We start from the raw sequence: 23,620 nt of genomic DNA on the forward strand, positions 1-23,620 counted from the left end.
CAGTCAGGAGAAGGCATCAAGAGGATGGCTCACGTGGCAGGTGCAGCCTGGGCAGAGGCCTGGAGGCTTGTGGGGTGGGGACTCGGGGAGAGTGTCTTGTGTGGTCCAGGGTGGAGGGTGCCTTGCTGGGGAGGACACTGGAGATGGCCTAGGGTGGAGGGCTTTGGAAGAGTTTGGGTTTTACTAGACCTGTCACAGGAGGCAGTGAAGGGTGTCAGCAGGAAGTGACCCTCAGGAAAGGTACTTCTGGTTTTGCTTCTGATATTCTACAGAAAGTAGGGTCGGGACGGGCGACAGCAGGTATGTCTCTCCCTTTGAGACCCACCCCGTCATTCATTTATTCATAACACTAGCACTTCTGAGTGTCTAGGGGAGAGAGGGTGGACCCACATTAGTAAGCAAAATGTATTTGCTTCTTGGGAGCTTAGCAGTGTCAGAAGTTGACTTAACCTAGAATGTTCTTGGAAGAGAGGAACAAAGTGCGGAGGTTGGAGGGAGGGAAGGCTTCCTTGAGAAACATTCAAAATGAGCCTGGAGGCAAGTGGGAAGTAGGAGCAGGTCAGTGGGCCCCTGAGGTCTCTGGGGACCTGGGTACTGAGGTGAAGCTGGGCGAGAAGTGTCGGGGGTGCGGCTAGAACTCCACCAGGGAGCCTCTGAAGGGTTTGAAGTGGGGATGATGTAATCAAATTTGTGCTTTGGGCAGGCTGCCCTGGCTCTGTGTGTGTGTGCGTGTGTGTGTGTGTGTGTGTAGCAGGGAAGAGGGGGAGGGTGCCACCAACTGGGGGGGTCATTAGAAGACCATTCACAGGCTGGGAGGTGACCCGTGGGAGAGGGGCGTCGGGGCTGCTTGGGAACTGCAGGGGCAGTGTGGATGCCGGATTTCCTTATGGGGAGGGCTTGTTAGCGGGGCCGCCCTAGCGGCGCCTTTTGGCTGGAAGTAAAAAGATGGAGGCCGCTAGGTGGACTTTCCTCTTCTCTCCTTCCCTGCCTTGTGTGATTATCTTAGCTCAGCCAACATTTGGAATAGAAGAGCTAAGTTTCAGGGTAGCCCAGGAATTTGTTGAGCTCGTTGGAGTGAGATCTGATAGGATTTAGGTTTGTTCTGCATGTTCACTTAGCTAGAAACGTCCCGTCTTTCGGAATTCCATAGGGGTTTTATTCTTGATAAAAATTGCGTTCTTGGTGAGAAGAAAATTAATACAGCTGTTGTCTTCCTCAAAAAAAACATATCTTTTAAGAACATTAATATTCAAAAGAATAGGAATATATAAAAATGATAAAGTAAGGCTTTGGTGTAGTTTCTTTGGTTTCTGAGTTAATGTGGAGTTACAGCGTTTGCATTACTTAATAGCACATCCTTATCAGTATTTAAAGAGCTGTTAGTGAGCGCCCCAGGCCCCACCTCTCAAAGCATCATTAGTTTGCTCTGAAATAGTGAGGTCATAAAGGTCTTGATTACAGAAGCCAAAGAGTTGGTTTATAATATGCAGCATAGCTCCCTTTAAAAAATAATAATAGGATCAACATTAAGAAAGTGGAAGATAATTGATTTTTTGAAAGCTGAAACATAAACTTTCTTGTGCTAATGTTGCAACTGGAAATTTTGAAAAGAAAAATCCTTCTGTAATATCATCTACGTGGAATTCATATGTGCCTTTCACGTTTAAAAAGTAACTGCGCAGTGGTTTTTGAAGTCAGGAGCATTCCAGCTGAGATACTAACATTGATGGTTGCTGGTTTTCAATGGAAGGGCCTATATTTGCCTTCTTAGCTGTTTTGTTTGTTTGTTTGCTTGTTTGTTTGTTTTGTTGTGAGAGGGTTGAGTAGTGCTTTGCCAGCAAGATTTTGGGGCAATTTAGGGGCAGATGTCGTGTACCAGCAGTGAGAAATTTCCATGCATTTTATTTTCTGGACATCAACGGGGCACATGTGGGGTTTGTGCCTGCAGGATGGAATGCTGCAGGACTCCCTGATCCATCACTGTTATGTCCTGGAGCTGCTCCGGTCAGTGAATGATTTTCTGTGGCTTGGAGGTAAGGTGGTCTGATGTAGATGATCAGATGTGTAGTTAAAGTGCTATTACTTGAAGTAAGAGAAACACAGAAACATGGCTCTAAAAATACAGGATGAGGGAGGAGAACTGGCTGAGCTGCTTGCAGTGGGGCGTCTTCTCAGGTTACTCCCTCACCGTGATTCCTTCCAATATCCGCCCCAGCCCTGCACGGTAGTCCTGCCGAAGCAAGCATTCACTTTGCTCAGAAACTCACTGAATTTCCTTGTGCCTCTGTTTGTTGGCTTTTTTTTTTTTTAAAGAAAATCTTGCCCTTTGCTTAAATGCCATCCCTGCTACTCACCTCTTACATTCATTCTTCTGGACTTCGTCCATACATAGCTGCTGAATGGATGAACAGAATGTAGTATCTCCATGTAGTGGAACATTATTCAGACGTAAGAGTGAATAAAAAAGAAAAAAAAAATAAAGGGGAAGATGAAAAAGGCCACCTGTTCTGGGAAGTCCACCCTGACTGCTCAACCCGCCCTTTTCCCTTTGAAACCCAATCCCTTATGCTCCACTCTACTCTTTTTGATAGTACTTACCACCTTCTAATAAACTTTAACGTTTTCAAAAAAAAAAAAAAAACAGAGAGAGATGCTGATGCCACTTCAAAATGGACGAGCCTTGATAACAGCATTTTAAGTGAAAGGAACCAGACAGAAACGGCCACATATTGTTGATTTCAGTGATCTGAAATGCCCAGAATAGGCACATGCAGAGGTAGAGAGCAGGTGTTGGTTGCAAGGGTCTTGGTGGAGGGGGGATGGGGAGTGACTACTAGTGGACAGGGGGTTCTTTTGGGATGATGGAGTGTTCTGGAAATAGATGGTGGTGAGGGCTGCACAACCGTGAGTGTGCAGAAGACTGCTGAGTGCTGTCTCTGGGAGTGCCTGTTGTTGGGGCGGCTTTATCTTTTTCTCACCCTGCAATGTGAAGTGTCATCTTGTGCTGTGGCATTTCTACTCCTGTGAGTGGTGAGGATCAGAGACTTTGCAGAGTCATGTTTCTTTTTTCCCCCTTGCTAAGTGTAGGCAAAATAGGTTTATGCCTGAGAAATTGCTCCATCTGCAGAAATGTCTTTCAGTTTTGCACGGTGTAAAAATCTTGAGAGCTTTTTAATCGTTGAGCACAGTCTGTGGGGGGAAACAGCCCGTGAAGCCTGAGTGAGACATGGAAGATGCGTGCTTTCCTCCCTGACACGGGTGGGGATTTCACCCCCGTTCATACAGTGAAGGGCCCAGACCCGTGAGCGGAGTTGACACTCGTGAATATTTACGTGTATCCACTGCATCATCTTGGATATTAATTCCAAGCTGAGTCAGTTTGTGGCGGCAGCCTCATCCTACATCAGGAATTTATAGTATCTGCTCTTTGAGGTGAAGACCAGACAGACTTGATTATTCAACAGCCTCCCTTGAATTGATATCTCAGATTCCTTTGTCAAAAGCAAAACAGCAGAAATACAGACGTCCTTTAATGTCGATGTGACTTGGAACTGGTTTAGTCTCAGTGCCTCAGTGGCCTTATCTGCGGGTGGGGGAGATGATAACAGTGCTTCCCTCAGAGGAGCTGGTGAGGGGGGAGTGAGAAGCACAAATGTAGGACTTACACGAGATGCTCATGAATGACCGGATTTAGTGCTCTCAGCCTGGTGAGGCCTCAGGGGCAGAGATGTCAGAACAGCAGCCCTAGCCAGAGCTCGATCCGCGTTGGCAGCTGTTACGATCACTATCACCACTGTGGGTTATCAGGTAGTTTTAAGACTTGGTAATATGAATTCGCGAATAATGTTAAAAGACTAGACATCTCAGATCCAGTTTACATAGTTCTCAAGATTTCCTCTTGTTACGGAAATGACAGGCCAGCCAAGAAACAAGCACCACTCGGAGGGTTGGAGTACTCAGATTTATTACGCCGGTGGGCTCAGAGGGGCTTCTGCTCCGAAGCTCTGAGCACCTCCAAGACGTGCACATGAGGTTTTATAGGGTTAATTACAAGTATGGGGCTATTAGCCAATAAGGTTGAAACAACATAAAGCAAGGAATCAGTACACTGGAGCTTATCAATTTGGAACAGATCACGTTACTGACGCTAGTTGAGCTTGGATTTACGAGTTAGCTTGTTAGCCCAGTAAACTGACACTAAACTTTAGATTTACAAGTTAGCCCAGCAGAACTTATATCAGTAAAATGACACTTATCACACTTAGATTTGTGACTTAGCTTGTTAGCCCAGCTGGGCTTTTCCTTCACACTCAGAAATAGATGTTTTTTCCCCATCTTAAATCTGAGTTGAGTCTCTAACAAAATTCTGTATTCCTCCATTTTTTGCTGTAATTCTCCATTTCTTAAAAAAAAAGTTTTAAAATGGTGTTATCGGGGACTGAACTGAGGGCCTCATGCATGCTAAGCACATACTCTCCCAAATGAGGTATAATCTCCCCCCTGATTTTTTTTAAACTTTACTTTCTTAATATTCAGAGGTTAGAGGCCTCTAATTCTTTTTCTGGAGACTTGTCCATGAACCTGTAAATCTATAATTAATGGACAAAACTTGGTTTAATAAAAAAATCAATAGAATATTCTGCAATCCATCCAAAAGGAAATGCTCATTGACTTAAAATGATTCTCCTTTATGGTGATTTCTCCTTTTTGGTCTAGCTTAATTTGTTAACAGCCATCCTCATCATCATAATGACCAAACTCACTGTAAGTGGTCACCTACCTAAGGCTAAAATACCTTCCTCAAGTTTTACTTCATAGCAGGTGTTGGAGGGTAGGTATCAGTGTCTCCTTTTTTGCAGCTGAGGGATTGAGAGATGGGCCAGCTTGTCCCAAATCACACGCAGCTGGCGGTGGGTAGCTCGGTGCTGGAACCCTGGCTGCACAGGATGCATTCTTAATTGCTCCTCTAATCATCCTCCCGTTGAGTTGTTTCCCGAACTCCTCTGAGCCCATAAATGACCGATTTTTGTGATCTCAGCCTGATGAGGCCTTGAAAGGAGAGACACCAGTGAGAAAGTGAGACAGAGTGGCATAAGTTAAAATTGTACATTTTCACAAATGTTTTATTTTCAGGTAGTTACTTAAAAATTTAGTATTTTTTTTTTAAATTTAGTGCTCTGTAAGCACTAACAGCAAAACATTAAAAGTAATTATAGTGCAAAAGAGAAGTGGGCTTTGAAAATCCAACCATTGCTAATGATGTTACTTGTTTTTCTCTAGTGGCCCTTATTGTCAGAAATACTTACAAAGACTGAATTGGTTTTATGTAGTCTTAGTATGGAAGAAAAGATTGTCAGAGACTATTGTACGTAAAATCCTTACTCTTTTCTTTCCTGATGATGAATATGTTAGTTGTTTTCATGGCTTAAGCACATTTCGTCATTTGTGAAATTTGAGTACTATCGTTTACCTTGTCTGACTGTGAGAGTTAGACGCCTTGTATACAAAGCACCCAAGAGGTGCTTAATAAAAATATGCTGTCACAATGACAGATAGTTTAGAAGGATCAACTCTGAATACTAAAGAGGGTGGCTTATTTCTGATGCATATTCAATATGTATATATATGATATATATGAAAATGGTTTAAAGAAACAAGGGTTCTTTTTTTAGTGCAGTATGAAGTTTTAATGAAATCTGTAACATTCCAGTGAGACAGGGACTAGTTACATTGCCTTAAGCAGATGACCTTGAAGGTTATTTACTCAGCATATGTATTGTTGCAACTCAGAATTCATGTTGCCGTGTAACCATCCACTCAGACATTTAAATTCGTCTGACTCTGAACAGATCCATTAAGTTTAGGAAAGTCCACATTGATCATTTTCAGGGAGTAAGCTTCTCTATTTTGTGATTAAAGAAAATTTTGATTTTTTTTCCTGCACTCTTAACAGGTTTAAAATATCAAAACATTGATTTGACGTGTCACTTTTTTAATAGAGAGAATAAAGCTCATGCTGTTTTATTTTGTAAATGAATGTTTTTGTATTTCAACAAACTTGTATGATATCCTGGCTCTTTGAGAAGTATTTTGCAAGATACTTAGATAACCTGCTGTTGGAAAAATACAGACGTGACTTTTATGAATGTAGGCGTAGTACAGATCTGTTGGTTTTTGCTACAGTGCAAGACATGAGGCCTAGGAGAGATTTGCTGCGGATTGCCAGGAGGACAGATCCCAGGTCTCAGTCTCCCCTCCTGTAAAATGAAGTGGCTGGACTGTATTCTTCCCTCTTTTAAGATGAGTTTCCATGAGCCTATGTCTTCTGTTTATATTCAGGACTATTAGCAATATCAGATTAAATACTGTATACCCCTCCCTTCCCCCGAATCAAAGTGTAGTATGTGGTACGTAAGCTTTTAGTTACCTGATTCTCGTTTCTGATCCTACAGGCAATTTTTGTGTTGCATCTTTCCCGGCAACCTGGAAGGTCTTTTTAGCCATAGGTGGCACAGATGCACCTTCTTACAGTCTTAATTTTCCTGTTTGTCAAAGAAGGCTTAAACAACGTGATTTTATTTTGATATCTTTGCTTAACGCTTCAGAATAGCACAATTTCCATTGTGTCTCTCTACGTGTAAAAATTACTCTGCTTATATCTTAGTTTTATTCTGTCATCTCGCTGTGAACATTTCAGACTTGCTGTGCAAACAGTGGCAAAATCTGACTTTGCTTCCAGTGTTAGAAACCAGTGAGCCAGGATTTTAAAAAAGAGCTAGAAGTGGCCTCTGGAACACCTTAAAGGTGAAAAGTGTATTGAGTTCCCTGAGTATTGACCCCGCCGCTGTCTGTTAATTGGTGGGAGGTGATTTGGTACATATACGAAGGGGTGTAGTGTTTTGAATTGGGTTTGCGTGCACGTGCTGCCACTGAGCCACGTGAGCCTGAGTCAGTTCGTTCTGAGTTTTTCCCTCGTCTGTGAGATGGGGACGCTGGTATCTGCTTTGTAGAATTGTGAGAATTAGAAATTATGTAAAGTGTTTCCCACAGTGTGTATGTCAAGAGGGCTCTTAAACTTTAGCTGCTGTTTTCTGTGAAGCCATCATTTATGGTCTTTGGCAATTACTAAGAAACAGGAAAATAAGAAAAGCTGGTTTTATGATGAAAGATATTTGAGGAGGTTCCATAGTTCCTATACCCATAATTTAGCATTTAGCAGAGTTAGAACTGTTACACAGTCGCCCTGAACCAACGTTAAGCCACAGAATTTTTTGTTACTTTATATATGTTGGGGCTTAAGGGGATCCAATACTTATACACATGTTGTCTCCAGCAGCCAACTGAGAGATGACACAAAAGACTAGGCAGGCGATAAATGTGTTCTTTGTTACTGATGAAGCCACGTTCTCCATGAACTTCAGGGCTCTGGGAAAATGCGTGTCATGATTCTGTGTCCCAGAAGTAGAGACTCACCCTGTCGCAGGTATCTCTGGGCCACAGCGAGCCTTCCCTTGAGAGGATGTGCCCCATCATGCACAGGGCTGTCCTGCCATGGAGCTGAGCATCCCGGTTGCTTCCCAATGGTGGCCAACACTGGAGGGAAAGTAAGGGTTTCATATGCCTTGCTTGTCTCCCCGGAATCACAACTCACTCTGTTAGTGTGACGAGGGCTAGCTGTGGGCCAGGGGTCAGGGTTGTGAAGGGAGAAGCACTCTCCATGGCCCAGAGGAGTGGGGAGGAGGCATCCCCTAATTCAGTTTAAACTGGTGGTGGGATGGAACAGAAGGCTGCTCCCCAAGAGTTTATAAAAGGAGAAATAAGGATTTCCTTTGGGACTTAGTCTAGCCAGGAAACACAGAAGATGATTAGAAGGGAGACTTGTAAATCACTTTAATATTAAGTTGACGTTTGTTGAGCACCAAAAATGTGCTGCATTCTTTTCTGAGAGTTTTACAGAAATGAATCCTTCAATCTTCTCAACAAGCGAGTAAGGAAGGTTTGATTGTTATCCCAGTTTTACAGTGTGGAAATTGAGGCACACAGAGGGTAAGTAATTTGGCCAAAGTCAGAAAACTAGTAAGTGGCAGAGCTGGTATTTTAACCCTGGCTGTCTGGTTTTGAGGCTCACAGAGATGAGCTTTGGTTGTTTAGATGTACCTGCATGCCTTGATCTCTGTACCTCTGTGCATCATTTAGCCCAGAAAGACAGAGAAAGGAGAGTTACACAGGTGCTCACAGTCGAGTATCGGCCACTGTCCACAAAGAGTGCACCGTGATAAGCGTTAATTGTTTTCCAGGCAGTAGAACTTTTCGTATAACAGAAATTTAGTCCATTGAGTTAATCTAGAAACCCTTCCTGCTCTGCTTCTGTCCATGCTTGCCATGTGACTGCCTGCCCGTGATTAGGCCGTTGAGGAGAAAATGTACTCATGGTTGAGCTCTGATATTGCAGCCTGGTTCATAGTTTCACATCTTCTGTTACATTAATAAGTTAAGTTTCTGGTTTTCTTGCATCAGTGTCTCATGAGTTTGGTTAATGTGAAACCAGTCCATGGGAGCCCAGGGGTGCTGACTGCATAATTTTTGAGCACGTTGTGGCACTTCTACCCATGCAGTCCTGACTGGAGTATGTCCGCCTTCCGCACTGATTTCCCCCAACAGCAGGGTCCTATCCCACACCCGGATGTGAGGCTGGGAGCTCTCTGAGTAGGCCAGTCAGAGGCCAAGTCCACTAATCAGAAAATGATGAAGTACCTGATAGTGGGTTTAATAGAAGAAAAGGGCTTCCAGGAAGTCTGATGGGCTGTTCAAGTCCATTTGGTGAGAAGCTGTCCACTGTGTGTGGTTGAGCTTCTTCTTTGCTGTTGAAAAGTCTGGAGTAGATGAAGGGACTTTAAAAAGCAGAAAGGAGTGATTTCAGGTGGTACATCCACACCGGTGAGAAATGATGGATGACCACCTGTGTGAGGCATAGACAGAGTCCTACAAACTTCATAAAACAACTTTAAAAGCTCTTCCATCTGAGTGCAGTTCATATGGGGTCCAGTTAATCACTGGTTGCGCTGAGCGGGCAAGTAACTGATGATGACAGAAAGGACACGGAGGCATCAAAACGGTCTCAGTCATGTTCCCTGTTTAAAGGATGTGGCACAGTGTAATATATTTGAGCTGGTTTTTCACTGAACAATTTTTAGTGTTTTCTGGGACTCCCCAGTGCCCCAAGGTTCCATGCAGCTGGGAGTCCCCTCTGTGCAGCTCCGTCAGCGCTTGCCCTGGGCTGACGCGGTGTCCCGGGGAGCAGGACGGTCAGCGTCCCCGGCTACTCCGAGCCCCGTCTCCTCATCCGCAGGGCCGGGTTTCTCATCCATGTCTACTTAGTAGGGTTGCTGAGAATCACACGTGATGGTTATCAGGTATGATTTCTGGTTGTCTCTGTGATTGGCATATAGTCAATATTTGATAGAAACACTTTTTTTTTATTGTAATTGTGGCTTTTACATTGCAGTGGTTTTTAGTCTGTATTTTTTATAACTTTATTCTTATTTTTAAATATGCCCTTATTTTTATTTATTTTTTGGAAGTACTGGGGACTGAAGCCAGGACATTGTGCATGCTAAACAGGTGCTCTACAACTGAGTAATAGCCACTCTCCTTGTCTGCACTTAAAAATACACATTGCAATACACAAAAGAGCTCTTAAACACCATCATGGGACCTAGTCTCTGTATAGGCAATTGAACACGTATACTATTTCAATAAGAATAAATGTTGTTGGGACATACATTTCTGAATCTGTTAATGTGCTTAAAAACGATCGTAGCTAGTGATAAACACAAGACTTGGATCCAGAACTTCTTAGGGTCTGTTTTGCCATCATGGGAAATTACATTCTACAGAAAAGGCTAATTGGGTCTCTTTGATATTTGGATGGTTTAGCAGATGATCAAGGCTTTCAAAAGCTGACAGTTTTGTATTTTAAACTAACTACAAAGTTATCTTCTAGAAGTTGTAAGTCTTAAGCTTTTGAAGTGCCCAGTAATCCAGGGGGTATGTGTCTGTGTCTGTGTGAACATTTGTGTGTGTGATTTCAGGAAGGTAGAAATAATTTCCATATAGACTTTGATACCTTTCTCCTCCAGTTCAAGGTATAGGCATATATTTACAAAAATAAATTGATTTTCTTTTGTCATTTGGCATATTGGTGGGAATAAGTGGTTCTCATACTTGTTTCTGAAGTGTTGTGGAGCATGAGCTTAGAAAACGGGAGGAGAAAGAGGCAAGGAGGCACTTCACACTTTATGCAGGATATGAGAAACAGTAGCTTTTCTTTTCTCTTTTCTTCTAAAGCAAACTGGCACTGAAATGTAACATACTATTACTCAGAATTGCTTTTCTAATCAGATACAAGGGCCTCAGGTTTTTCAAGACAACATGAATGATGAAATGTGTGTTAGCGTTTATCTTTGAAAGTAGTTTTATTTTTCAAGTAAAAGGCTATAGCCTGTTCTTTCTTCCAGTGGTACATGAAGTGCTCATTGATCCAGGTACATGATCTATGTGCTTAGTTTCTTTGGGTTTTTTGTTTTTTTAAGTGCTTGTTTCATTGTGGTGAACATTATGGTGAAACATTATGAATGTTTAAAATTTTTGGATTTTGATCTTTAGAACATGTTGATTTGTCAGAACTTTTAAAAACCTGATTGTTCTTTGGTCGTAGTTTGGTGGGGCACCCTATTGGTTTCTGCTGTCTGTTAAAGAGTGAAATTGTTCCTCTAGCCTGCAGATCATTAAGTGAATGTTTTGCAGTGTGCCTTTAAAATTCATTGAATGCATTGAGCATGTTTGTCCAGTGAATTTTGAATTCACTCATAGTATTACTTTGCTTTGGTTCTGTGGCTTTTGCTCCTCTCCACAAGAATTTGAATTCTCTGTTGCATTTTGTATACGTGTTCTTAACAGGGGAAGATATTTTGCATTTTTTACAGAGGTGGGTTTTCCCATCCCCTCTGAATGTCTTCTGTAATTGATACAACAAAAATCTGTTATTGCAGTGCTAAATTATTTCATAAACTATTTTTTGGCTTAATCAGAAACAATGACAAAGAGTGATAATAAAACATACGAAAACCTTCCTTCCTTTGAAGAATATATATCAGGTGGTTAGGCTCACGCATGCTTTGTGCCTGACACACTTATTCTCATGTCATTGTGTATCATGATTCGGAGATGGAAATACTTCAGGTTTATAGATTTTTGTTTAAACATTTGTGTTGAATTCTATCTTCAGGCTGATGTTTTCTGTTGGGTTTGTGGAAAGTGTAGAAGAAGGGAAACAAATGCTTTGTCTTGTTTTCAGGAGGCCTGAGTTGCTGATGATAAAAGAATTGAGGGTGGGCTGAGGAAAAGAGTGACACTCCCTCTCCTCCCGGTTGAAATTGATGAAAAATGAAATCAATTAAGTGTATCGGTATTTGACCAATAGAAGTTAGCGAGACCAAACTGGCTAGTTATGCACAATGGAAAGTATTGAATTCACCTGCAGAGTTAGGTGCTTTACCAAGTAGCAGCAGCTTAGAGCAATAAGAAAAATCAGTCCTATGATGAGCTATAAAAATTATATAATATCTTTTGTTTCTGAAACTTTTCTACTTAAATTGTGTAGAGCTAAAATTAAGTTTCAAGCACCAGGAGTTAAGAATGTGGGTGGTTCTGTGGGATCATTATTCAGGGATGTGCCTAGACCCTGCTAGAGTGGCTGAAGCTGGCAGGAAATGACCCAAAACCAGGATTTGTCATCCCAGGGTGTTCTCCATAATGGTTCCATTTGGGAGCCCTTGATTGGGTTAACAAATTGTAACAGACCCCAGCCGCCTGTCAACTTTAAGAAGAAAAAATATGCTTAGTAACTGCTTTGCAAGCAGGGGCCTGTGCATCCTCACTCCTGTCTCCTTGCCTTAAAGAGCAGAGACAATGCTTTGCTTGCATAGTTGAGGTTTTAGATAGCACTCTGCTCATTGCAAAGCAAGGACCCAGGACCTCAGCTATAAAAGCTGGGCTTGTGTGCTGTTGGATAGTCTGTTACCCCCACAACAAGGACCTGGCTGGTCTGGTTGTCTGCTTTGTAATTCACATATCTAAAGAATGTATTTTGTTCCTCTCACCCCATGACTTCCCTAAAGATACACTAAGACTATGCACTCCTGGTGGATTCTACAATCTCTGTCTCATACAGACTTTGCCCAAGTTCCTGCTTACTATCACACAACTGTTAATGACTATTTCCTTTGATTAAACACAATAAATATGGGAGAATTTGAGAGGCTCGTGGAGTAGGCTCCCTACTCCCTATCGATTTCTGGACTTTTTCCACTGTCTTGAATAATCATTCCGTGTCGGTAAGATTTCTGCCAGCCAGAACTCAGAGTTCCAGGTGAGAAGGATGCAGTTTTATCTCTCCTACCGGAGGGAGAGAGAGAACATAATTGAGATCTGCTTCCTTGTGGTTCACCTGCAGCCTTCTGGCCTCTGCTCACAGGGCCTCTATCCCAGGACTGACCACAGCCTTTTCTTCCCTTGTCAACATTTCCTGTGCCTTTCAGAAGTTGGTCTCTTCTCTACAATTCAACCCTGGCAGATGTGATGGTGGTCAGCGTGCTGGTGGGCAGTCACTTGGGGCTCCCAGGAGCCATGCTGATACTCCTGAGTCTCTCATTCGGGATAACAGAACTGTGGAGCACCGGAGGAAGCCCATTCATGCGAGGTCAACACAGCATTGCATCATTTTCATTTTACTTTTGAATTTTCAGTGGAGTAATTACTTGTAGCAAACTGTTCCAGATTTTCGGCCACCTGCTTTCCTCACCACCATTTCCTTGTTGGCTCTGGTGCTTGTTTGAAGAACCAGGTTTCTTCTCTGGTCATTTCTAGCAGCTGGGCTTGCCGAATCCTTGATCATCATTTGAAGCAGAATGCTTCTTCGTGATGTCAAACTGATTTTCCTATTTGTGAATATTTCATGTACACTCAGCAACTGTTTCAAGTGAAATGCTCTTATCCAATTTCAGTTAACTCACATTTGCTGATCTCCTGCTTTCATGCTGAGGGCAGTTTTTCTTCCTGTAATAAAAGCTCGCAATTTGCATTTACTATGGGAAGGTACTGGCCCGAGGTGGCTTTTGTTCTTAACAGTTTTAATACAATTCACCCATTAACATATACAGCGGTTTTTACCCTATGCCGAGAATTGTGCATCCCAGTGAATCTTAGAACATTTTCATCCCCCCAACAGGAAGCCCCGTACGCATAAGCAGTCTTTCCCATTTTCCCCATCCTCCCCCAGCCCCAAGGAGCCACTCTTCTCTCTCTGTGGATTTGCCTGTGTTGGACATTTCATGTAAACCCAGTCATTTCAAGTAAATGGAACCGTCTATTGTGACTGACTTCTTTCACACTGAGTAACGTTTTCAATTTTTGTCCACGTTGCGGCCTGGGTCAGTACTCTATGCTTTGCCATTGCTGAATTATATTCCACTGTATGGCTGGGACCCACTGTTTACCCATTCATCAGGTGATAGGCATTTTTTTTGTTTCTGCTTTTTGGCTGTAATGAATAATGGCGCCGTGAATATTCCTGTAGGAGTTTTTATGTGGACATTTCTTTTCAGTTCTCTTATGTGTGTGCCCAGAGAGCAGAATTGCTGGGTCATCCAGAAACCAAACATTTCACTCTCTGAGGCCCTGCCAGGCTGTTTTCCAAAGTGGCCACGCTGTGTTACGTCCTCACCAGCAAGGGCTGCGAGCTCCAATTAGTCTGTGTCTTCATTACTGCTTGTTACACTTTTTTAATTATAACCTATTGTAGTGAGTGTGAAGCGGTTTCTCCTAGTGGTTTTGACTTTATTTCCCTTAAAGCTAAAGATATTGAACATCGTTTGATTGTGCTTATTGGCCATTTGTATATTTTCCTTGAAAAATACCTTTTCAGATCCATTATTCACTTTTTAATTGAGTTGCCTTTCTATTGTTGAGTTGTAGGAGCTTTTTTCTTATTTGGAGATACAAATTCCTAATCAGATAAATGATTTGAAAAAATTTTCTCCTGTGTGTTTTTTTTCACTTTCTGTATGGTGTCCTTTGAAGCAAAGTTTTAAATTTTCATGAACTCCAATTTATCTCTGTTTTCTTTGTTCCTTGTGCTTTTGGGGTAATATTTAAAATCCGAGGTATTTTATTTAAACTTTTATATATAAAATAACTTAATTCTTAGGACCGTTCTAGGAGATGGGTGCTGTTGTTCTTCCCAGTCTGTGGATAGGAGACTGAGATGCAGAAAATTTCACTGACATATCAGTGTTACAGCTACCCAGTGTTGTGGGAGTTCAGACCCTCATGTTTGTCCCGAGCATCTGTGCTCTTCCCCTCCATGCTCCACTCCTTCCTGGAATCGTTAATGAAAAAGTCTTTCCTTTTTTGATTTCTTGTTAGTTTGTTTTCTCATTGGGGACCGCATCACCTCATTTTCCTTGCAGAGGTCAGTGTAGCTTTATTTTAGGTCTCATGTAGGCAGAAGCATTGCTATCAGTTAACTTCTTTATTACTCACCCTCGAGTGATGATTGTTGCTAGTTGACCCAATCAATTCATGCTTAAGTCTCTCCTGCTCATGACACTAAAAACAGTCATGACTTACAGAATGCTCAAAGAAAGTACCTGATTGATTTCATTTTGCTACCCAATCAACCCAATCAAATAAAAACCCCGGTGTTGACACAGATTATAAGCCCTCCAGAATATGGTCACTGTCTTCTTTGTGTTTCATTTGTTTGGTCACAGTGTCTGGATAGTGCCTTGCTGTCCAGCAGTTTTGTTAGGATACGGTGCTCGTGAATCATTGTAAGGACAGTATTTGGACAACAGACTGTGTTGTTCATTTCACGAGGGAAAAGAGCATATAGAAATACTGCTCAGTTCTATTTTAAAATTAAGCTTGGAATTTTGAGGAGAGTTCAAGAAACCATACAAAGCTCTTTTTCACTAACTTTAGATCTATCTTATACACATTATGGTTACATAGCAGAGTAACTTATCAACTAAATTTGACAAGAAGAGTGTATTATTGATTATTTGTTTTAGTTGAAATATTCTACCTGGGATAAAGTAATCAGTGCCCATAAATGAACAACTATGTTTGTATTTCTATGCAACATGGGAGCAGACTTCATATGTTTCTATATAATATATATGACTGTGTGTTTTAATCTGTCTGTCAGTGTTTTTATACTTTTTCAGCAATGTTGTAACTTTAGAATTCTTCTAAGAAAATCACCCCCGATTCTAGTGCAGTTTGTACAGTGTATCCTCTCTTATGCATGGGATTCCACTGTCCCCTCAGTGAGGAATTTCCTCTCCTATTGAGTCAGTAGCAGAGTTAAAGGAACTGTGATTTCTAGGCCTTTGCTCTCCATGTGTTTGCAGTTGGCTGTCAATCACAGTTTTCCCTTTCTTGAGTTTTCATTGTTAAATTAGAATTATGGAAATAACTATTAATATGTTGCATCGGTCTCCCTAGAAACTTGATGTGTTTGTGCTTTTCAGTTTTCAATTTATGAAAAATTTAAACGCACTTTTTTTTAAGTAGTCCTTTCTCACTAGATATTTGTTTAACTCTTTATAGTTAAAATATTTTTTTCCCAATGAATGAATCGGTGTGCATGTTTTAAAAGGTACGTTACTTTTTAGTTTTCATATTGTAACAGTTATATTCATTGTAGAGAATTTGGAAAATAAGGATAAAAACAATAATAACTTAAAGATGGCCTCTAACCTCACCTGGAGATACAGTTGTAAGGTTTGATATTGAGAATTACAGGTCCTCTCATGTTGTTCTTCTTCTTCAAGTATGTTTTTGTCACTTAGACCCTCGAATTCCCATATGAATTGTAGCAGCAAGCTGTCAGTTTCTGCAGAGGAGCCTGCTGGGATTGTGATCGAGACCACGTTGAATGTATGGATCGCTCTGGGGAGCACTGCCATTTCAAGAGCGCTGTCTTCTGATCCAGGAATGTGCGTGGTGTGTCTGTCCAGGTATTTAGGTCTTCTTTAATTTTTTTCAGCAATGCGTTGAGTTTACAGAGTATTATTTTACTTTTTTTTCTTTGCCTTTATACTGAGGACAAGTGTGCAAGGTACCGGGATCAGAAGTGTATTTGAGCCCCGCCACTTGCTGCCACCATGGACGCTGTGCTCTTGCTTTGCCCTCTGTAAAATCTTCCACAAAATAAGACCTCAGTAACTCTCTCTTGAATGAATGATTATATGATTGTTGGATGATGCTTGAGAGTCCTTGTGATGATGTCTTTTTCTCAGCCTTTCCCCTCTTCTTAACTATGCCCTTTCTCTTCCTTTCCTCCAGCCTGGTTTTCAGCCTGCCTGTGGCATTGATTTTCCCTGTCTGTAGACTCTTCCTTTCACTGGTACATGATAATGTTACATGGGGGCTGTGGAAACTTGCTAGATATCAAGAAAGAGCAAATCCATTGCATGCTAGTATTTTTAGACTGTGGTATTTTTTATCGATTGAAATTAAATGAGTCACACCACCGGAGCCCTCCCGTGAGCTCTTTTCGCCTTCCTACAGGTGATACTGCTCTTGTTGCTGCATGTGCCCTGCCCCCAGCCTTGGTTTTGGAATTGAGAAAGTCACCCTCAGTGGAGCCCTCTCTTTAAAAGATGAAGAGAACATTTGCTCCTTCTCCCTCGTTGGGGACTTGGATGAGATGAGGTACCAGATAAAGAATGGAGCCCCTCCTCATTCTGACCCCTGCTCTTTCCGTTCCTTTCTCCAGGGGAAAAGAGTACAATTGAACAGTATAAAGATTGATTGTGAGCTAATGAGATAGACAAGACAACCGAACATTAATTAAATATCCTTTCATGCCGGAAACAAATGAATTATACACACAAAAAGCACATAAATGACGGTAGTACTGTGGTTACAAACATGGGTCCGAGTTCGAGTCCTGCTCTGGAGTGACCAGCCCTGTGAGTTGGAGAACTGGTAGGTCGGCTTAGCCTCTCCCGGACTTGTTTTCTGTCCTGCAGAGACGGGGCTCGCTAGGCGTCCCTCCCCCGTAGAGGTGCTGAGGGGTGTAAATGATGCGCGTGGGCAGCCCGAGCACAGCTGCTCGTTCCTCATAAGTGCAGGATAGAATGGATTTGCGGAGACGGCTTTATGACCGCCCCGTGTAGACTCTCAGTGCTCCAAAGGGATGCCTTGTGGTTTGGAGGTGGGATTCCCACTTCTGTAAATACCCAAGGATTGTGTTATTTGGCCCTGCTTATTTGAATGTATTCTTTAGTAAGTACATATTGTAGATATATTTTTCAAGCATGCATGCTTTTTTCTTTTATTATTTATATTTCTACCCTCTCGTCTCTTGGTGTGACATTTCATGGAATCCAAGAAACAGTCCTAAGCTACCTGCCTCTTCACACTTCTCCATGGTGGTTTTCTTCCCAGACTAGAAGAGGGTTTTGCATAGGAAATTTTCTTTGTTCCCCTTTTCTTGGAGTCTCTCTGTCTGTCTGCCCATCTCTCACCTGTCCATCTGTCCATTTCTCTACCCACTCGTTCTTCTGACTTGTTCCAAGAAGCATTTCAGGCAGCTTAGAGAAGAACAGATACCAAATAAACAGGTGAGAAAATAGGGCCAAGTTCAGACAGTGAGGCTAGGAGGCGAGCCTGTTTGAGGGTTGCAGACGTGAGACACACACCTCTGCCCTGTCATTTATAAGATGGACAGCAAGAGTGTGCCTGAGGCTCCCACCAGACACAGGGTAACAGAGTTTATGGGAAATGCTCACTGGCTGTGAAATAAATAAGTGGCTTAGGAGAAGCCCAGTCTTTCCTGCTACTAAGGCTTAGGAGAATATTTTGACTGTCTTCCAAAATCAGAGTATTTCATCGTTTCTTTTGTCAGAGTTCTATGTATAGTTGGTTACATTCTATATCTGGAAATTTCTCCAAAACTGCTTCCCACGTGAGTCCCATGGCTCAGGAATGGGGTGGTTCTGCTCATTGACCGGGGTTGGCCAGGAACAGAAAATGACAGCCTCAAAGGAGCCTGTGATTTCTCAGTTATGTTTTGTCAGTGCTGTACATTTCAGAGAATGCTTTCACAGTTTCTCTCCATCTGAGGCGGCAGTGTGCTCTTACCAGCATCAGGAGCTCAGGGCCACGGGATGGTGGGTGCTGACTGCACTGCCGTCAAGACAGCTAAGGTAGTCACTGCAGGCGTGGTGCTTTTACGTAGTGCATTTCATGTTCTTTAATAGAAGGCTTCAACAGGGAGTTAATTGAGTTAATTAACATTTAATAAATATGATGCTGTTTTAAAAGACAGTTATAGGCAGAATATAAGCTGTGTAGACTTTAAAAACGGTTTCATTTCTGAAATTTCAGTAGGGAAGGTTCACAGTTTATCTTATTTATGCCTCTCTTATAAAGTAACAAAGAAACAAGACAGAAAAAGCAGAGGATGATTTCTGTTCTTCGTCTCGGCTTGCAGGTGCCCCTACCTCCAGTGGCATCCATCCAGACACCAGCAGTGACACTGGCCGTGCTCAGAACTGCCTCAGCCCTGAAGACACAACTGACAAATAGAAGGGGACTGCGTCCTGTTACAGCAGGTGCTCTCCCTTTGTGGGTCCTTACGTAACTGCGCGGTGTTATTCAGGATCGCCCGTTCCACATTGTGCGACGCTACTGCGGTGTCTCCTAGTTACTTGTTTCTGTAAGTACTCGTGTATTTTCTCCAATGTGTGGTACTAGACATCTAAAAATGCTTTTTTTCAGATGAAAAACAATGTGTTTTTAATATAATAAGTCTGAAAAAAGGGGTAAGAGAGGCTATCCTGGTCCCACTACTCAGAGATAATAATTAACACTTTAACGTCTATTTTTGTCCTTTTCGTCAGTGTGTATCACCTCTGTCATAAAAACCAGCGAGCACTCTGTGCCTGTTTACTGTGTGGAGAACTCCATTTTCCATTCGGCTTTTTATATTTTTTCTGCAATATTCTATCTCCCCTGGCATGATTTTTAATGACCAGTATAGAATTCTGTCTTGTGGAGGCATCGTCCATTTTACTTCAGACTAAAATAAACTTTTAAATTCCAAGTATACTTTACTGAAATACTGAAAAGAGAACCGTGGTGGTACCGAAAGTCCCCTACCTCCCTTCCCCTTATTTCCTGAAGGTAAAAGCTGTTGACAATGTGTATATATTTCATGACCTTTATGCCTAGGACATATATATATACACATACATACATATGTACATACATACACGTATATGAGAAATCTATATATATGTGTGTGTTTATATGCTTTATTGAAAATTAAGGCCATACTATATGTTTTCTACAGCTCACTTTATTCACTCAGGGGTATATCATAGACGTCCTCCCACTCCAGATTCACCCGGTCCTTTCAGATACAGTGGAAGGGGTCTCCTGATGTGCAGGTGTGGTCTCTTTTGGAAGGACACCTTTGGTGAGAGAGTGCTGTGGACAAGGCCCTGGACCATGCCGAAACACCGGCCCCCTCAGAGCCCACAGCTCGCCGTGATTTACTGCATAATTTTCTTGATGGTGGACGCTTAAGTTTTCTCCATTTTCCACTGTCAGTAATGATGTTTGACTGGCATCCTTCTTGTACAAACATTCCTGTAATCTTGTATGAGTATTCCTTTAGTTAAGGCTTCCTGAAATTTAGTCCCTGGATGTGACATTTACATTCATCACAGGCTCCTTTCAAGAGACTCTAGAAATTCCTTCTCCAGTGGGGAATGAATAGATGTAGAATAATTTCTGTAACCAGTTCTATATCGCTGGATATGATTTCACTTCAGCTTTTCTTCCCAGCATTGTAAAAAGTGCTGTGTAAATGCCCTGATGAATACATCTTTTTGAACTGATTTTTTTTCTAAACGAAACGATTCCTTGAAGCTGAGTTGAGTCTGTGTGTACACACGTTTTTCAGTGTTTATATATCCATTGACATGTCGTCCTCCAAAATGTCGCTCAAAATTTGTTCTCTCACAGATGGATACTAGCTAGAATATCTTTTATAAATATTTGCCAATATGATGAGCAAAAGTGCTTTTTCATTGTTTTAGCTTGCATTTGATGACCAGTGAGGTATTCAGTATTTTTCACTCATTAGCCATCTGACTTTTTAAAAGTGAATGATCCCTTTTGTCCGTTGCACACAGTTAAGTGAGGGAGCTTCTTGTTGCTTTGTGACAGCTCTTTGTATGTCATGAACATTAACCCCTTGTCTTCATCAACATGTATCACAGAGCTTTTTCTTGTCATTTCTTGCCTTTCATTTTGTTCAGTAGGTTTATTTTTGTTGTGGCCCAACATATTCTTAAGGTATTAAATGTCTTCCTTTTGGGTTTTAACTTTGGTATTATTCTTAGAAATACTTTCTTATAATGGTACAAATCTCTTCTGCAGGTTTTTAAATCTCTAAGATGGAGATGATAATGTTAATTGTTCTAGTGAAGAGAAGTTGAAGTAATATGAGCAAAGGGTTGTATTGGCTCTTATTAGTACTTTCTAATATTTACATCACTATCTGTAATTTTTCTTGTGGTCATTATGACAGGAATAGAATTTGTTCTTTGCAGGGGATTCTCTGATTGTCCCAGAACAATTATTGAATTCATACTTTGCTCTTTGATTTGAAATCCCACGTGTACAAAATACTTATGAACACTAGAGTCTCTTTTTGAGCTCATGGTATATTTCTGTAAATCTTTCTTTCTTATTCCAGCTCTATATCTTACATATTGTAAAAATTTATTTAATATCTGACAGTGCAATGTTTTTTCATTCTTTTCTTCCATCCCAAATTTTTTTGGCTAGTATTATGACTTTATTATTCCTGAAGAATTCTAAAATAATTTGCTCAAGTTAAAAAAAAATCAGATAAGAGTTTCCATGGGATTTTTTTTGTAATTTTTGAATTATCTTTAGGAAAACATACATCTTTACAAAACTGCTTTCCTCCATGCAATATGTTGATGTCCATACATTCACTCCTCTTAATTTACCCCTCAGTACAGTCCTGTAGTTTTCTCCATGTAGAACATGGGCATTAATTTTGAGTTTATTCAAGATTATTGTTGAGGATTTTGTTAATTTTTTAAGGGAGAATTTTTTGGTATTACATTTTTTAACTGTTTAAACTGACACCTAGGAAGGCAGATTCGGTTTGTAAATACTCACTTTGTAACTTGTCATTTAAAATTGTAATTATTAAGTACTTGTTCCAGAATGCTTTCTTTTCTGTTTTTAAAAGTTTGTTTCCAAGATTATCAAAATGGTCATAGCTAAGTAGTACACGTGGGGAGACAGATGGAGAGAGGTAGTGTGGTTCATGTACAAACTGTGAGCAGTTTCATGGCTGCCTTTAGGCTGGAGAAGCCACAGAAGAGTCCAGGAAAGACCAGGGATAGCTTTGTATGCACTTGAAAGCCAGCTTTCCTGCCTTTATGGAGAAGCCTGGTGCGCGTGGCAGGTAGATGATCAAGGTCCGATGGAGGTCATTGGCTGGACACAGCACTGTGTCTGTGAGAAGTGGAGACCAGTGCCATGGGAAATGCTTGGTGCCAGGAACACTGCAGGGAAGCTGGGTAGCCTATGCGTTAAGGATTTTCCAGTCCTGAGAGTTGGAAGTTCAGACTCTGCATTCAGATCTGAGTTTGAATTCATCCTCTCTTGTTTACTGGTCCTCAGACTTTTGCCAAGTTATATACCCTCTTTGAACTCCTGTTTTCTTGTCTCTCAAAATAGGAGAATTACGGCCTGCTGCTAGAGTGTTTGATCAGGGTAAATGATTTGTGTCTGTAACATGCCACGTACAGTCACAAGCTCAGTGAGAAATGGGCTGTCGCCTCTTCTTCTGCAACTCAGTGCTTGACAAGGCATGGGAGAAAGCCAGTCCCTAATTTGTGTGTGATGCAAGAAGGAACAAAATTAATGTCTTGCCTATCCCTAGCAGTATTCTTACTCCTTAGCTTCATTTACTTCTTTCCTCCTTTCCTTTCTCCTTTCCCCTCCTCCACCAAAAGAGCCTGAGACTCTCTGAGAACACTAGATTCAAATCACTTTAAAGGTTTTCTCATCCTCATGAAATGATACTAACATAAAAAAAAATCTTTACACATCCCAGAATTCATTGTATTTGATTTACACACACACGCGTGCACGCACACACACGCACACACACACACAATCAGGGTACCTCCCACTTGCTGAGGGAGGAGGACCACTTTTTCTGAGTTTTCATTCAGTGAGCGTGAGAACAAAGTCTCTTATGTAGACATTCACCCGGCTTCGTGCATGGTGTTTTCAATTGGATTTCTGCTTTGTGGCCATAGACATATTCTCCTAATAGAACACAGTAAGTGAAGACATAGACATTTTGCTGAGATATTGGTGTCATCATATTTGAGTTGGAATGGGCTTGAGACAGCAGAGTCATAACTTTTTATGGGTGAGAATCCATTAAAGTGTAACTTGGACAAAGACCTGGGTCTTCTGCCATCGTGTCCAAGCAGATGAAGAGGCAAATGGTTGTGGGATGGCAGGGATCCTTCTTGCTTGGGTTCCAGGGTCTTGCTAGTTTTCATTGCTCAGCTGCCTTTAGTTTATATCCATGTGGCCTCTCATGGGAAGGTCACTCTGTCCTTATAGACTGAGTTTCTAATCAGCAAAAAGCTCTGGATCCACTCATATTTCTCAGAGTTTTTCTGCTGACCTGCTGACACTTTATATAAATGAGACCTAAGAAACTACCGGATATAAAATCCTTACTGTTATCACTTGCCCTCGATTTCCATAGGAATGGGGTGCTGTCTCAGGCTGTCTAAGGCTATATTTGAACAATGATAGGGTGTTAGGCTGTGCTACTGGACCCTCCACAGTCGAATGGGATTTCCACCTTAGTTTTTAGAATCAGGCAGACGCTTTCAAATCTTGCCTTTACCAGTTACTAGCTTTGTGACCTTGGGGAAGAAACTGCACTTATTTGTGTCCAATTTTCTTTATATGTAAATAGGTTCAGTATTTATTTTAATGTTTTTGTTATAGAATTGAATGAGCTAATTCCCTCATTTATACCTAAAATACTGATCGTGTGGTTCAATGGTGGTGCCTTGGTAGTTGATTACTAAGGAACTCGGCAGTGAGAATAGGGGTGGGGGACCCCTGGATCATAGAGCTTATATTACAGGATATGCTTGTAAAAGACTGGATGTGCAGTGGATTTTTAGTAAATAGCCATTCCTTTCCTAATCCGCATTGATTGTTTATAAATCTTTATACTAATATATGAGCAATTTTTATTGCAATTTAAATATCTTTGTAGTATTTAATATATGTAGCTATAACAAAAATACGTGAAATAAAATGATTTGATTTTTTTTCAATAAGCAAAACAAAAAAATAGAAAAGAAAAACAGTTTTGAAAGAGTAGAAATAATTTTATTTCCATGGAATCAATTCCCAAGATAGGTTTTTTGGTTGTGTTGTTAAACAGCAAATAAAATTG

The 23,620-nt window shown here is 41.3% G+C and overlaps 1 long non-coding RNA gene across 1 annotated transcript in view; it reads left to right on the forward strand.

The window, feature by feature from the left end:
- Positions 1–18,602, forward strand: part of LOC140694596 (uncharacterized) — a 490,643-nt gene extending 472,041 nt beyond the window's left edge. The window contains exons 3-4 of the long non-coding RNA XR_012070179.1: positions 15,915–16,082; positions 18,566–18,602. This is a non-coding gene — a long non-coding RNA (uncharacterized lncRNA). The remainder of the gene's footprint in view (positions 1–15,914; positions 16,083–18,565) is intronic.
- The last annotated feature ends 5,018 nt before the right edge of the window (positions 18,603–23,620 follow it).

The sequence above is a fragment of the Vicugna pacos genome, unplaced genomic scaffold (genome assembly GCF_048564905.1).
Source record: "Vicugna pacos unplaced genomic scaffold, VicPac4 scaffold_65, whole genome shotgun sequence".
In the NCBI taxonomy this organism is placed as follows: domain Eukaryota; kingdom Metazoa; phylum Chordata; class Mammalia; order Artiodactyla; family Camelidae; genus Vicugna; species Vicugna pacos.